Below are 15583 nucleotides of genomic sequence, written 5' to 3' on the forward strand. Positions count from 1 at the left end.
CATGTTTCTTCACCTGGACTTCACGAGGTGCTTGGACCCCCACTGAATTATTCTTTCACACACCACTGCTTGTGATTGAAAATTGTAATATTAAAAATTATCTTATAGCTGCAAATTTACAAACCATGAACTAAATATGGGCAAAAATTTGGTATGTTCAAAATTAAATATGTATATACAAATACCTATACATATGCATAATTTTGGTCACTGGATTTACAGAAATCATTCATTCATATTAATAACCATAGAATACAAAACTTCTAAAATGAAATTAGTATTCTCTCACACCTCACTGTGAAGCTCCCTTTCTCATGTATAGTTTTATATTATTTCCTTATTTTTTTTCTAATATAAAACATGGATAATAAGGAGAGAATCTTAAAAGTAGCAAGAGAAAAAGAGACAGTTACCTACCAAGGAGTTCCCTTAAGACTATCAGCTGATTTTTCAAAAAAAATTCTTGCAGGCAAGAAGGGGCTGCAAAGAAGTATTCAAAGTCATGAAAGGCAAGGATCTACATCCAAGATTACTCTCTCCAGCAAAGCTCTCATTTTGGAAGGGCAGATAAAGTGCTTGCCAGATAAGGACAAGTTAAAGGAGTTCATCATCACAGAGCCCTTATTATATGAAACATTAAAGGGACTTATCTAAGAAAAAGAAGATAAAAAATATGAACAGTAAAATGACAATAAACTCACAACTATCAACAGCTGAACCTAAAAAAACAAAAACAAAAACAAACTAAGAAAACAACTAGAACAGGAGCAGATTCACAGATAGAGATCACATGGAGGGTTATCAGCAGGGGCGGGGAGGGGGGAGAATGGGGGAAAAGACACAGGGAATAAGAAGCATAAATGGTAGGTACAGAACTGACAGGGGAAGGTTAAGAATAGTATGGGAAATGGAGAAGCCAAAGAACTTATATGATATGTATGACCCATGGACATGAACTAAGGTGGGAGAATGCTGGTGGGATGGGGGGTGCAGGGCAGAGGGGAGTAAAGGGAAGAAAAAAATGAGATAACTGTAATAGCATAATCAACAAAATATATTTTAAAAATAAAATAAAATAACACATAAGACAAATATACACATATTTTATAAGATGAAAATGAGGACATACTCTCATATCAAGTATATCATTGTATAAATTAACAATATGAAATATGTTTTCATTCTCTAAGCAGTGTCTTTCACAGAGCAGGTATTTTTTAGTTTAATGATGTCTAACTTACTAATGGTTTCTTTCATAGATCATGCTTTTGCTGTTATATCTAAAAAGTCATCACTGAACCCAAGATCACATCAATTTTCTCCTATGGTATGCTCTAGAAGTTTTGTGGGTTTCCATTTACGTTTTGATCTATGGTCCACTTGGAGTTAATTTTCATGAAAGGTGTACAGTCAGGGTGTACATTTTCTTCCACATGCGTGTACATTTTCTCCACAACCATTTATTGAAGACTATCCTTTCTCCATGGATTTGCCTTTGCTCTTTTGTTCAAAATTGGACTATACTTTCTATTCTATTCCATTGATCTACTTTCCTATTCCCTTGCCATTACCAAACCATCTTAATTATTGCAGTTTACAGCAAATCTGTAAGTCAGATGGCGCCAGTTTTGGAAGTTTGTCCTTCTTTTTCAGTATTGTGTTATTTAGTGTTGTTTAACTGGGTTTTTGCCTTTCTATGTAAAATTGAGAATCAGTTTGTTGGTGTCCAGAAAATAACATGCTGGATTTTGACTGAGTTTGTATAGAATCTATAGATCAAGTTGGGAAGAACTAACATCTGAACAATATTGAGTCTTCCTATTCATAAGCATGGAATAGCTGTACATTTTAGATCTATTTTGATATTTTCCATCAGAGGTTTGTAGTTTTTCTCATATAGATTTTGAACAAATTTGTTCTATTTTTAAGTAAGTCATCTTTTGGTGCTAATGTAAATAGTATCATGCCTATTTTAATTTTAAATTCCAATAGTTCATTTCTGGTGTATAGGAAAGTGATTGACTTTTATGTCCTAACCTTGTATCCTGTAACCTTGTTGTAATCAATTAGTTCCAGGATTCTTTTGTTGTTGTTGATTCTTTCTATACAAATAATCATGTCATCTCTGAGTGAACAAAGACAAGTTTCCTTCTTTCTTCCTAAAGTGTTTCTTGTTATTTCCTTTTCTTATTACATAGTTAAGATTTTCAGTATAATGTTGAATAAAGGTTGGTGATTGGAAATTCTTGCTATGCTGATGATCTTAGTGGGGAAACATCTGTTTTTTCAGTACTAAGTATGATGTTAGCATGATGCCAACTTTAGGTTTTTAGTAGATTTTTTCTAATGTACAAGAAAAATATACCTTCAGAGTTTGTTTTGTTAATTGCTGCAGTATAACTCAACCTGTCTTGACAGACCTAGTCTTCCCTGTTAAAAAAATATATCCTTCCTAAGACTCTGCTTACATTCTCTTCTACTTCATTTATTCCTCTCTTAACAACTAACAGTCTTGAAAAAGAAGTTTATTAACTTTTTCACTTCTCTTTGATTCCTCAGCTCTCTTAAGTACTTTTTGACCTCATCTCTTCGTTAGAATCATTCTTGTTAAAATGTGAATGACCTCTTAGTTTTCAGATCCAGTAGGCTGATTCATTACCTCCTTGACTTCATGTAGCAGGTAGCAGTATTGACCTTCAGAAACTTTTTATGATACCATCCACTTCTCATACTCTGCTTTTTTCCCCCTCAACTTTATGTAAATGTTTTTTATGACATTGAGGAAGTTCCCCTCTACTCCTAGCTTGTTGATTGTTTTTATCATGGATGGGTGATGGATTTTGCCAAACGCTTTTTCTGCATCTATTGATAGGTTCATATCATTTTTCTTTTTTAGCCTCCTGATCAAGAGTTAGATTGCCTTAACTGATTTTCAAACGTTGAGCCAGCCCAGCCTTGCACACCTGGGATAAGTCCCATTTGCTCATGGTGTATAATTATTTCTATATATCATTAGGATTAATTTGCTGATATTTTGTTGAGGATTTTTTTCGTAAAAGACTATGAGAGTTACTGATGTATAGTTTTCCTTTCTTGTGATGCCCCTATCTGGTTTGGGGATTACAGAAATGCTGGCCTAATAGAATTAGTTAAGAAATGTTCTTTCTGAATCTATTCTCTAGAACACATTGTAGAGAATTTGTATCATTTTTCTTCTTAAATATTTGGTAGAATTCACCAGTGAAATGATCTAGGTCTAGTGCTTTTGATTTTGGAAGGTTATGCAGTATTGGCTGAACTTTTAATCATCGAAATGAACCTATTCAGATAACTTATTTATGTGTGAATTTTGGTAGATTGTGTCTGTCAAAAGAATTGGTCAATTTCACTTAAGTTACCAACTTTATGGGCATAGAGTTGTTGACAATATTCCTTTATTCTATTTTTAGTGTCCTTGGAGTCAATAGTGATATTTCCTCATTCATTTTTGATATTAGTAATTGTGTCTTCTTTTTTTCCTTGGTTAGCCTCACTAGAGATTTATCAATTTTATTGCTGTTTTTAAAAAATCAGTTTTTGGCCTCTTTGATTTTCTTTATTGTTTTGTTTTCAGTTTCATCTATTTCTGCTCTAATTCTTATTATTTATTTTATTCTGCTTACTTTAGGTTTAATTCACTTTTCTTTTCTTACTTTTATAAAATGGAAACTTAGATGATTGATTTTATAACTTTAATCTTGACTAATATATGCATTCAATGCTATAAATTTTTCTCTCCGCACTGCTTTCACTGCATCCTAAAAACTTTAAGTTATATCCTTGTTTTCATTGAGTTAAAAGTCTTTTCAGTTTCTCTAAAGACTTATTCTTAGACCCACGTGTTTTTAGATATGTGATGCTTCATTGCCGAAGGTTTTGCAATTTTTCAGCTCTTTTTTCTGTTATGGATTTCTAATTTAATTCCATTATGGTCTCAAAACACACTTTTTACGATTTTCATTATACTGAATATTTGGAGGTGTGTTTTGTGGGCCAGAATGTTGACCATCTTGGTGAGCGCTGCACATGAGCTTGAGCAGAGGGTGTATCCCACTGTTGCTGATTGCAGTGTTCTGTAAATGTCAGTTAGATCCGGTTGATCAATGATCCTGGAAGGCAATCTGTTTTGGGCCTCATACCTAATAGGAGCTCAATAAATGCTTGTCAAATGTATGAGTGAAGAATAAATTAACAAATGGAGAGCACTATGTGTTACATATCATAAATTATTTAATCTTTTATTAAGGGATATTGAAGTATATCAAATTTTGCATTATTAAAATCTATAGTGTAATATATTTTTGAAGAAATATGTTAATATTATCTAAATTCTACAATTTGATTGTGTAAGAAAGTAAAATACAAAGATGATCACTTCTAAAAGCAGTCCTCTCTCAGATTTCCCTCAGTGTCTTGTACTGGCATCTCTCCCTTCCCACCACATCTTTATTGTCTGTTTCCTGTTCATTATTGGATGCTGTATTTGAATCTGTTTTTTTGAAATATAATGCAATATTAATGCAAATTGATTTTTTTCAGTCCTTTATAGTAGTATAGTAGTTCCTCAAAACCCTTCTCCCCACAGACCCCTCCCTCCTCCCCTCTGGCTATTGTTAGATTGTTCTTAATTTCAATGTCTCTGGTTATATTTTGTTTGCTTTTTTCTTTTGTTGATTATGTTCCAGTTAAAAGTGAGATCATATGGTATTTGTCCCTCACTGTCTAACTTATTTCAATTAGCATAATGCTCTCTAATTCTATCCATGCTGTCGCAAAGGGTGGGAGCTCCTTCTTTCTCTCTGCTGCATTGAGTAGAATTCTATTGTATAAATGCAACATAGTTTTTTGATCCATTCATTTGCTGATGGGCACTTAGGTTGCTTCCAGCACTTGGCTATTGTAAATTGTGCTTCTATGAACATTGGGGTGCATAGGTTCTTTTGGATTGGTCTTTCAGGGTTCTTAGGGTATAATCCCAGCAGCAGAATTTCTGGGTCAAAAGGCAATTTCATTTTTAGTTTTCTGAGGAAATTCCATGCTGTTTTCCACAGTGGCTGCACCAGGCAAATTGATTTTTTAAAGGATTCCACAAATTTCACATAAGGAAATATGTTTCATGATGAGAGACTGGAGAAATGCTAAAATCACAACAATGATTACCATGGATATGTGCCATAGTTAAACCAGTTAACATGGGCAGCAAGGACAATGGCAACTCCGAGTACATGAAAGATGTTTTAAAATGAGTATTTTACAACTAAAGCAAAAAGAGAGGCTTTTGGAATGACTGAGGTTCCCTTGATGATTTTGTCGCAAAAGTCATAAATGAGGAATTCAACATCATGTTATCATAAAAAGTTATTGAAAATGTTACTCTAAATATGCCAAGTTTTTCTTCAAGTTTGAAATACTTAACTTTTCTGGTCCTTCCATTTAAAACCAGACCAGGAGTGCTGCCTTCGAGGGCATGCGCACTGGAGCTGGAACACCCACCCGGGGGAAAGCAAGGCAGACCGAAGTCTTGCTGTTTTGAGCGGGAGAACTAAGAGAAACACCTCAGAACACAGAATTTTATCAGAATGGAGGAATCCTTGAATTTAAAATACACTGACTGATTTCATGTGTATTTGAAATACTTTAAAGGACAAAACTAATCCACAGTGACAGCAGATCAGAGATTGCCCGAGGCCAGGGACAGAGAGAATGGGGACAATGGACCTGGAAGGAGCAGGGGAACTTTTGGGGATGCTAGAAATGTTCTCCATCTTAATTGTAGTAGTTGCACAAATCAAATTTATAAAACTGTACACCAAAAAATGTCAAGTTTTGATTCGTATCTTGTGCTAAGAAATAGCCCACAGAAGCTATTAGAATTGTAATCTAAATTTTATCATATAGATAAAATTCCTTTTTATAATATTTAGTTTTCTCCAGAAAATTTCCTAATTAAATGAGGTCCATTGTATTTGGTCTTCTTTTAAAGTGAATATTTATTCTCCAATCACAAGGAGCCTCTGGTATCATCCCAGGTCTAAGCTACCTGGTTCCTGAGCTCCTATGTAGAAAATATACCAAATCTCCCTCCTGGCTCCTTACATGTAAACTGAATGCTGATACTTGACTGCCCCGATCACTTAAAAACCAGCAGTAGTGTTTACAGTATAAACTAATAAAAGTGGAATCATTAGCTCTAACAGCAGGAACACTTTAAGTTTTGACAGATATTAAAAAGTATCCTTTAGAAAAGTTTACCAAATTACACCCTCATCAACAGTTGATAAGAATATATTTTCTTTGTCCTTTGTCAAAATCTTAGATTATAAATTTTTCAATCATTTTCAGTGTGTGACCAAAAGGAAATATTTCATTTTGATTTCCTTTCCTTAACAACTAGTGAAGTTGGATATATTTTCATATTTTTTTATTCCCTTGAATCTCTTCTTTCTTGCCTTTCTTATTTTTCCCAAATGGCCTCATACAGAGGATGCAAGTATATTTGTCAGCCTTTAGTCATACAGATTTGCTAATGCCACTTTTATCATTTTATCTAGGGGAAGATTTAAGTTTTTCCAAAGTCAAATCTGTCAGTTTTTCATTATACCTGATATTTCACCCTATGTCCTCACACTCACACACGCATTTCCAATCAAGATAATGGAACATCAAGATTATTAAGCAACTTGCTTCCTTCTACAAACTTTAGAAATTTGTTTGCTTGTGCTTAGCTTTTAAAACAGCTGAAAGTTGTGTCTGTGTGTACGAGCATGTGTAAGCACAGGGTGCCATCTACATCAAACTCATTTTCCTCCTACTTCATTTTCAATGTCCCAGTATTGTTTGTTTAGGCAATACATCATTTTTCATTGATTACAGATGCCAACTTTGTTGCAAATAAAATTGTTATGCATATATGACACCATTTTCCCTCTGTTTCAATGATCTATTTCTTTACCAATATCACATTCTTTTCAGTGGTAGAGTTTTGTAGCTTATTTCAAATCTGGTATGACAAGGACTGTCAAATGTTTTTTTTTTCCAGAAGTTAATTGGCTTTTCTTTATGTTTCTTTTCCAGATACCAATACTGTAAGTATATATTTCTTTGTTTTGGTGGAAAACCTTTGAGCTTTGGAGATAGATCCACTGAATTTGAATCTTGGCTCTACCTCTTTTTTTTTAATTGATTTGAGAGAGAGAAAGAGAGAAACATTGATTTATTGTTCCATTTATTTAAGCCTTCATTGGTGTCTTATTGTATGTAACCTGACCGGAGATAGAACCTGCAACCTTGGTGTATCGAGGTTACAGTCTAACCAACTAAGCTACCCAGTCAGGGCCTGGCTCTACCTCTTACTATCAGTGTGATTCAGGACAATTTATTAACGCCTCTGAGTTTCCTCAACTGAAGTTACAAGGGATGGGACATGGAACCATTGTGAGAGGTTATTGAAATGATGTTATAAAGTTCCTAATAGTGTCAGATACATATTAAACAAGATTAAGTACTATTACTCCTCCATTTTTCATAAGCAAAGAATACCATTTATATAACTATTGGACATTTATACATTCTATTGTTTGTATATATATTAATAAAATATACATGCAAATGAATGCTTCATGTTTTATGACTGCTTTAGAGAGTGAACACAGCTTGTGATTTTTTTTATAAGACTGAATTCATATACTTTTAGTACCAAACAAATCTTACCTTCAATAAGTATTCTTATAAGTATTCATGACTTGAAACCTCTTATAATCCTTCTAGTGATATAGAATATTCAATCCAATTCTTCAAATATTTATTTAACATCTGCTATAAACGTGTTTTCACATGCAACCATGATTGAAATGCCTCACACCCCTTCTACTGATGCAAAATAGTCAACCAATCCCACAATGTTTATTTAACAACTGCTACAGTAGACATTGCAGAAAATAAGGCAGGACCACTGTCCTCAAAGGAATTCCAAATGCAAATGCGAGGTAGATGAAAATGGATTTGAAATAACATGGAAGTAGGTGTATGCGATTTGCAAACATTGTAATATGACTTTCGTATTTGTTTGATACTGAATGTATGCTCATCAAACTTTTACAAAAATGGGGACAGTTTTGCTTAGTGCATAATCTCCTGGAAAAGAACTGAAAATAGAAATGTAAGGAGAATAAATTTTGAGGGACTTATCAACCAGTTAAGAAATCTGAGGAACAAAGGGGTTAGAGGAAGTCCAATATTACCTAGCCAGCTGGGAGTTAAGGCCAGATCCCTGTATGCCAACTAATTAGCTCTTTTGAACAGAACATGTGATGTTTATTAAAAAGTTGATTTTACTCACACAGTTATGTTGTCATATATTATTCTGATGTGACAATTTATTCAGAAATTCTTATTTCATGCCAAACTATTTGTTGATTATAAAGTTCTTTTCTCAATTTTGCATAATCAATTACTTCATCCACTCATTCATTTGAGAAACTATCTGATAAAATAACTTTTAAATTGCCCATCCCGTTCCCAGAGAGTAGTTAGTTATTCCTTAAGAACATATTTATTTTCATTAATTGGGTTTGTTCATCTGCCACATGAAATGCCCCTATATTTTTCCTAATTTTAAGACTTTATTTGACTTACATTTTATTAACTTTTTTTAAAGTTTCTCTAAATAATATAAAGATTTTTATTTATTAATTATTTGAAAAAAGTCAGTGGTTCTTCAGAACAGTTACTATAATTCAGTTAAAAAAGAATTCTTAAAAGGATAGAAGCAAATTTAAACTATACAGATCAGCTGTTTTTTCCAAATGGGCATGGTTAATGAGATAAAATTAGTGATCCAATTAAGCTAAATATAGTCAAGTCAAGACCACATATTATCCAATCCAGCCTAGTCTAGGTTTTTCTGCAAAGATCTTACTCCAAATGGAATACAAATGTCTTAAAATCTTGAGGGAAAGCAATTTCAAATACACTTTTCAGGGGATGGAGGCAGGCTCTTGTTTCTGAGGGTCCAGAGCTATCAGAGTTGCCCAGGTTATCTACGAAACTTAGTTTGATACATGTGTAGTCAGGTCTTGAGAAGCAGTAACCATGAGATGTAATGGGAGAAATACCTGTGAAGGGTAAAAGAGGCATCAGCAACAGCGGGATCAGTTCATGCAAAAAAAATAAGGCTAGAAGGAGGAAGGAAGAGCTCAAACAATAGTCCAATTCCGAGAAAATCTCCGCCAGGCCAGTGTGCCATACCCAAGCAAGTTTCCCAGTAGAGTGTTGAGCAGGAAGTCAGTAACCACAGGATGTAACCTGGGAACAGCCCACAGAACACTGTTCTCAACACGGTTGTAGAACCAGAGACAGCAGCTAGGGCTATCACTCATTCTGCTTCTTGCCTCAGTTTCTCTTGAAAGAGCTCTGAGAGGCACATCTCCATGACTACCTCAACATATGGACATGATAGTGTATTATCATGAATTGGATTAGTATATTATAAAACTCAGAAAAGAATCATCTCGATCAAATAAATTTTCTTTCTCACCATTACTTCATGATGCTGAGTTACAGTCTGAAGAGAAGCAACATCCATATGGATGACTCAGAGATAAGAAAAACCAGGGGAAAAAATGTATCTGTTTTTACACTTTCACTTTTAGTTTATTGTTCTCTTTCTGGAGGCAAGGAGAAGTTATGCAGATCTCCTCCCTGCTCCCACACGACTCATGCCACCTTCTTTAATTCCTCTCCTTGCTCTGCAAATATGTACACGTCCCAAGGGTCAGATTCCAGACTCCTGTTTTTCTCTCTGAGTCTCTGCTCAGTGATCACTCATGACACTCACATTGGGGCCCATATAACCAGTCCTCAAATACTTTCTCTACAGCTCCAGCCTTATGCTACCATCCCAAGTATCTCCCAGAAATGATGACTTTGATATTTTAGCACAACTTTGACCATGTTTAAAACAAACAAAGCACACCTTATTTCCCTCTTCCAATAGGCTCCCCCTTTGACTTCCTTAATGTCACCAGTTATTTTTTTTTTCTAAGAAACTCATGCTTGAAAGATTTGAGCCTTCTTATCTCTCCATCAAGGATTATCAGGGTCTGTGAATTCCATTTTTATGGGAAAGCCATTCAAATCCTCCTTCATTTCTACCTACAGTACCATAGTCACCATTCTTATCATTGTAACACGAACGTTATTATAATAATGTGCTGCCATTAATCTCATTCCCTGAAATAATAATAGAAGTGTCAAAAGCATCATCTGAGGTCAATATTGAAGAACAAAAATAAAGAAAGAAAGAAATGTAAAGCCCAGAGTCTAGGCATCAGTCAGGATGGGGGGTGGCCAGGGGTTATTCACCTGTCAGGCAGAAGGGAATTCAGTCTCTGTGTAGATAATAATATCCTCTTAATAACAACCGGAATGGTGAGCAATAAAAAAGAAGCAGTTAAGCCTTCTGTGAGAAAGGTGTTGCAGTTTTTTAATCCATGGCAATTTTTATACAAAGAAGTATCTTTGTTCTTGTTATTTTGCTACTACTACTTTGAAATATAGCATGGGATTTAAAAATTATCTTATATGCAATCACTTCCACATATAAGAGGGTTTAGCTGGAAATTAAGTCCTAATTTCCATGTATGAAAGCTGGTCTAATCTCTTGTTTAAGAGAAACAGGACAGAACTAAAAATGTGGAACTCAGCATTCCACAGGAAACTGCTAAAACTATTACAGCACAGTCAAGGTTCTGCTCTGGTGAGAGTGCTGGAACCATAGAGATTGTTTGGGGTTAAGTAAAGCAACGTTTCTCATTGCCGGCAACCCAACACGGTCCGGCCAGGGCTAGAAGCAAGTCTTTGGGCTGCAGCCAAAAGTCACAAGTTCCAGAGTCCAGTCAAAGAAAAGCAAAATGTTCCCATCGGGTCACGTTCTTTACCTCTCCTCTGAGACTTCCCTTAGAAATGAATGCAGACAGAGCGCAGTGCACATACCTGCCCATACAGCACTAGGAATGAACTCCGACTGCCTCCAAAGGACACATTCAGAACCTAGGAGAGCAGAGTATAACTTCCATTTGGAACCTGCCTGTTAGCCGTATTATACATTTTCCTCCCTTCCTGAGAAGGATGTCAGCCCTCTCAGTTCTTTGTTGCATAACACATACCTTCCACCCAAACACTAGGGACTTTACCTTCATCTGGCCCTTAGCCCAGAAAAATGAGATTGCAAATCATGCCTCCGAAGGAATTGTCTGCCCCACCCCCAGCCTAGTTTCCCTTCATCGTTCCTTCAAAAGCTGTGTGTCAAAATCAACGTGCATCGATTTTGTTGAACATTTAGACACCAGAGCTATGAAAATGCAAAGCGTGAAGTGGAGACAAGAAAGAGTACGCTCCCATACACTTTCGTGTTCAGTTGAACCAAGCTGCCCAGCTGCAGCTCCCCAAAACAATGCAACATATACTCACTTAATTTTTTTTTAATTTAAGAACATGTTGATGACTAAGCACAGGAATGACTTGAGCTTTCTGTCCCACTATGACCCTTTGCCTGCTCCTGTGACCGTGATCAGAACGCGTGTCCATCACTGCAAGACAGACCTCCTCCTCAGAACTGTCCTAACCCTCTTCACTTGCACTTATCAGTTCCTTCAGAATAATATCACACGCCTATTTTTGCCCATCAGTTTAGCCATGTTTTCTACTCTAAGTTCCGTTGCTTTAGAAGAGATAACTCGAAGATTTGGGGTTTTGTTTTTCATTTTGGTAAATATTTTGTGTTCAACCTCTCTTTAAGTAAAAAGTTTTTACGAAGATGTTTTCTTTCTTTCAAGTGACTCCTAATGCTTAGTATCAGGCTCCATTTAAAGTACACACAGTCTTCTTTGTAAGCACATGAGAGAGAAAAAATGAGCGAAGTATACTCTTCTGAAATAAACCAAGTAGGAACACCCAGTGATAAATAGTGACATACTCTTCATTACAGTGGAAATGGGGTGCTTTTTATTTCCAAGTAGTATTCCTATATAAAGTAAATGGCATTTTCCTCAGGACCTTTCAAAATATATATGATAAAAAGTTTTTAATAAAAACTGATATTTTTTAATATTTAAGCTATTCTGTCTTGCATCTGAGAGAATGGAAGAAATTGATAAGAAATTAAAAAGTGTACACACAATTATTTGTTCTGAAATTACAAATAATAAGTCATCTCATTCTCATTTTTACTAAATTCATTGCTTGAAAACAGTCAAAGCATATTCAACCAAATTAAATGGGCTGCTATACTATGAGTGAGTATCAATTTTACCTCACTTATATTAATGTAAAGCAAATCACCAAAGAGGAAGTGAAACTGTAACAGCATTTGCTAGTAAATCCCACTTACTACCCTGGCAGTGTTGCAGACATGCCACAATTACACCGGGCTAGCTGCATTCATGGAAAATCTTGGTCTCTGTAGCCCTCGGTTTTGGCCACTATCAAAAGAATGCTTCACCTTGAAGGGCTATGAAAATATTGATTGGAAACTTCAAGCCTAATTGGCTATTTCACAACTATATTTTCTAGGGAAAAAATAGTTGGCAACGTTTGTCATTTCTGGAGAATTATTCTTATAAGAATAAAGAAGATAAAGCTGTGAATCAATTACCTGTTAGATATCCTGAGTATTGAGTGATTACCTGCTTTATCAACAATTTATTTTCCCCTCAGAAATAGCATAAAGTTAATTCTTATGCCATACATGTGTGATCACAATTGGTAAGGGATTTATGATATAATCATAAATTAACTGTTGTACTCTCTCTTCTCCTAAGATACGTAATGAAGTAGAAAACATCATTTGTCATGAATTTTCACTACCAAACATGTAGACATATTGCCATGTTTTAGTGTGGAATGTGATACACGAAAATATTCCAGGACATGGGGAAAATACTACGCTTTTGTTTTCTCTTTCATTCTATATAGGAAAGAAGTTTGGTTAGATAAATTTATAGCATTTTTGAAAGCTCAAATCAGCCTATTAAAATGAGCACTTAATTATGAACCTTTTGAAATAAACATTGAGTCTATTCCTTAAATACAACTTTTTGTCTTATAAAGAAATAGAGATGGAATCTGAATGCAGTAGTTATCAAGATGACAAAACAAAGCCAAAAACATTTTTATGCCAAATTTACCAATTCATCCTATACAGGTAAGTTGATAAAGGGAGAGGCAGCACAAGGTATACAGAGCAATAACTGGGTTATTGCTGATAACTATTGGAACTAGCTGAACAACTCCAGTCTCGGACTAGGAGAGATGTATCTTCAGCTTATGGGAAGATACCTGTACAGAAGGTTCTGCTTTTCTTTTGTTACATGTGTACCGGGCTCTAGTGCCCTTGGGGTGCACCACTGCCGCTGTTTTCCTCAGAGCACTACCCTAAGAGTACACCAATTCACAAGTAACCTGCTTCCCTAAGTCTGTCAGAGGTAAAATCATGCAGCCTTTCCCCACAGCCTGTGAGTTCTCTGATTGGGAAGTAATTTCCTGCTCTGGTTCTCCACTTGCTTAACAAAAATGCAAAGAGTTCTTATAATGTTTACCCTGGGGTTGTCCATTCAGTAAGCACAGGGACAGACCCTTAGGTGAGGTTTAGTTAACTCAAAAATAGTTCCTGAACATTTTCAGATTCTTTAGTTTGTTGATTAGGGAAGTATAAGTTAGGAATAGTTTTTGAATACTTATTAAAACATTGTATGTGATTAAATTAAATAGAAATTTATGTTGTTCACATAAAAGTCTGATGTTTCTAATCCCAGACTTTTATGGGGCCTGTGTGATACCAACCATCATGCATCAAGGTGTCTTCCAGCTCACAGCTGTGCTGCCACTGGTTTGTGACCCTTACCTACAGATTCCAAACTGGCTGCTTCAGCTCCAGCTGCTGCATCTGAGCTTCCAGGGGCAGGAGAGGAAAAAAAGGGGAGAACTGTATATGTCCTCTCTTTAAGGGGGCATCTTAGAAGTCCCCCAGGATAGCTCTCCTTGTTTTCCGTTGTGCAGAACTTACCATGTGGCCATACCTAGCTGTCAGATGGGCTAGGAAATGTAGTTTTTAAATGGCATGTCAACTTGCTGAGCTAAACATCAGGATTCTGGTGGGGGAGAACAGATATTAAAAGGTAACAAACTCACTCTGCCACAGTACACATTTTCCCTTTTAAAACATTTCCCAATATAATGAAGAAAGGAAAACATGTGAAGACTATGAAATTTAACATTGCTATTCAGACAAAGCTTGAGAACTTAATGTTTCCCACTAAATAAATATGTGGTTGTAAGGCAAATCTCAGCCAGGGTGGTTCTTCCAGTCACTGCTTGCTGCGTGATCTAGACTACCAGCTTCTTAAAGACAGGGCCTGCACTTTACTGACTTTAGTTCTCAGTGCTTATCTGTTATCAATGCAATAAATACATTCTGACAATCAAATTAATAAGTTAAGGATAGGATTGCTTAGGATAACTTGAGATGCAAATAATGGAAAATAAAAATGCCATACCTACTAAAACATTAGATTGAGTGAGATCATAACAGGCCACTTAATAACTAGGGACATCATGCAAGACAGCCATCCGAACTCTCTAAGGCTCAACATCCTTCATTCTGGAATGAAGGCAACTAGCCAATCAACAGTAACGCTGAGTTACAGAATTGATCTGATGATACCTAATGGGTCCAAATTAGTGCATTATATGACTATTCCAGTTGCCCTAGTCAGGAATCCAGGTAACATGATTGACTGATTCTTCTTTGTCCACCAATCCCACGTACAATTAATCCCCAAATCCTCTGGAGTTGTACCTTCTGCTTCCTCGTCTGTCCAAATGGTTCCATCCATATTGCCACAATACCAGTGTGAGACGCCACTCTATCATCCTATCTCACATAGATACAACAAAAGCTTCTTGAGAGCTTCCTTTCCCGCAGGCTTGCATGACCCCAGCATATTTTCCATGTGACAAACAGAGTGATCTCTCTTCACAACCCTAGTAGGGACAATACCCTGATTAGAGTGGCTCGGGGGCTTTCCCTCTCTTTTAGGATCATTTAAATACCTTAGGATGGCCGCGAAGCCCTTGTCACTCAGCCTTGAGCACCTTGGGCTTCTGCCTGTCCTCTTCCCTGCCTCACACCCTTTTGTCCAGCCATAGTAACTTTTTTCGGCTCTTTGAACTGGTAATGCTCTCTTGAAGGCTTTGCACTTGTTTTCTTTATTTTAAGCAATATTCTGCCTCTTCCTGCCTCTCCCAACTTTTCTCTTTATCTAGCTAATTATTTTTCATTCACTTATCTTTAATAATTTCCTCTAAAAAACTTTTCCTAAACTTCACACCACTCTGAGACTCAGTGAGGTACCCCTGCGATATGCTCCTACAGTACCCTGTGCTTTCCTTATTACGGTATTTGTTAGTCTATTTGCAGTTGATTGTTTAATACCCTAAACCCTATTGACCGTTAATTCCATGAATGCAATAACCATGCTTGTTCTCC

This window comes from Desmodus rotundus, chromosome 1 (assembly GCF_022682495.2).
Source record: "Desmodus rotundus isolate HL8 chromosome 1, HLdesRot8A.1, whole genome shotgun sequence".
Taxonomy (NCBI): Eukaryota; Metazoa; Chordata; class Mammalia; order Chiroptera; family Phyllostomidae; genus Desmodus; species Desmodus rotundus.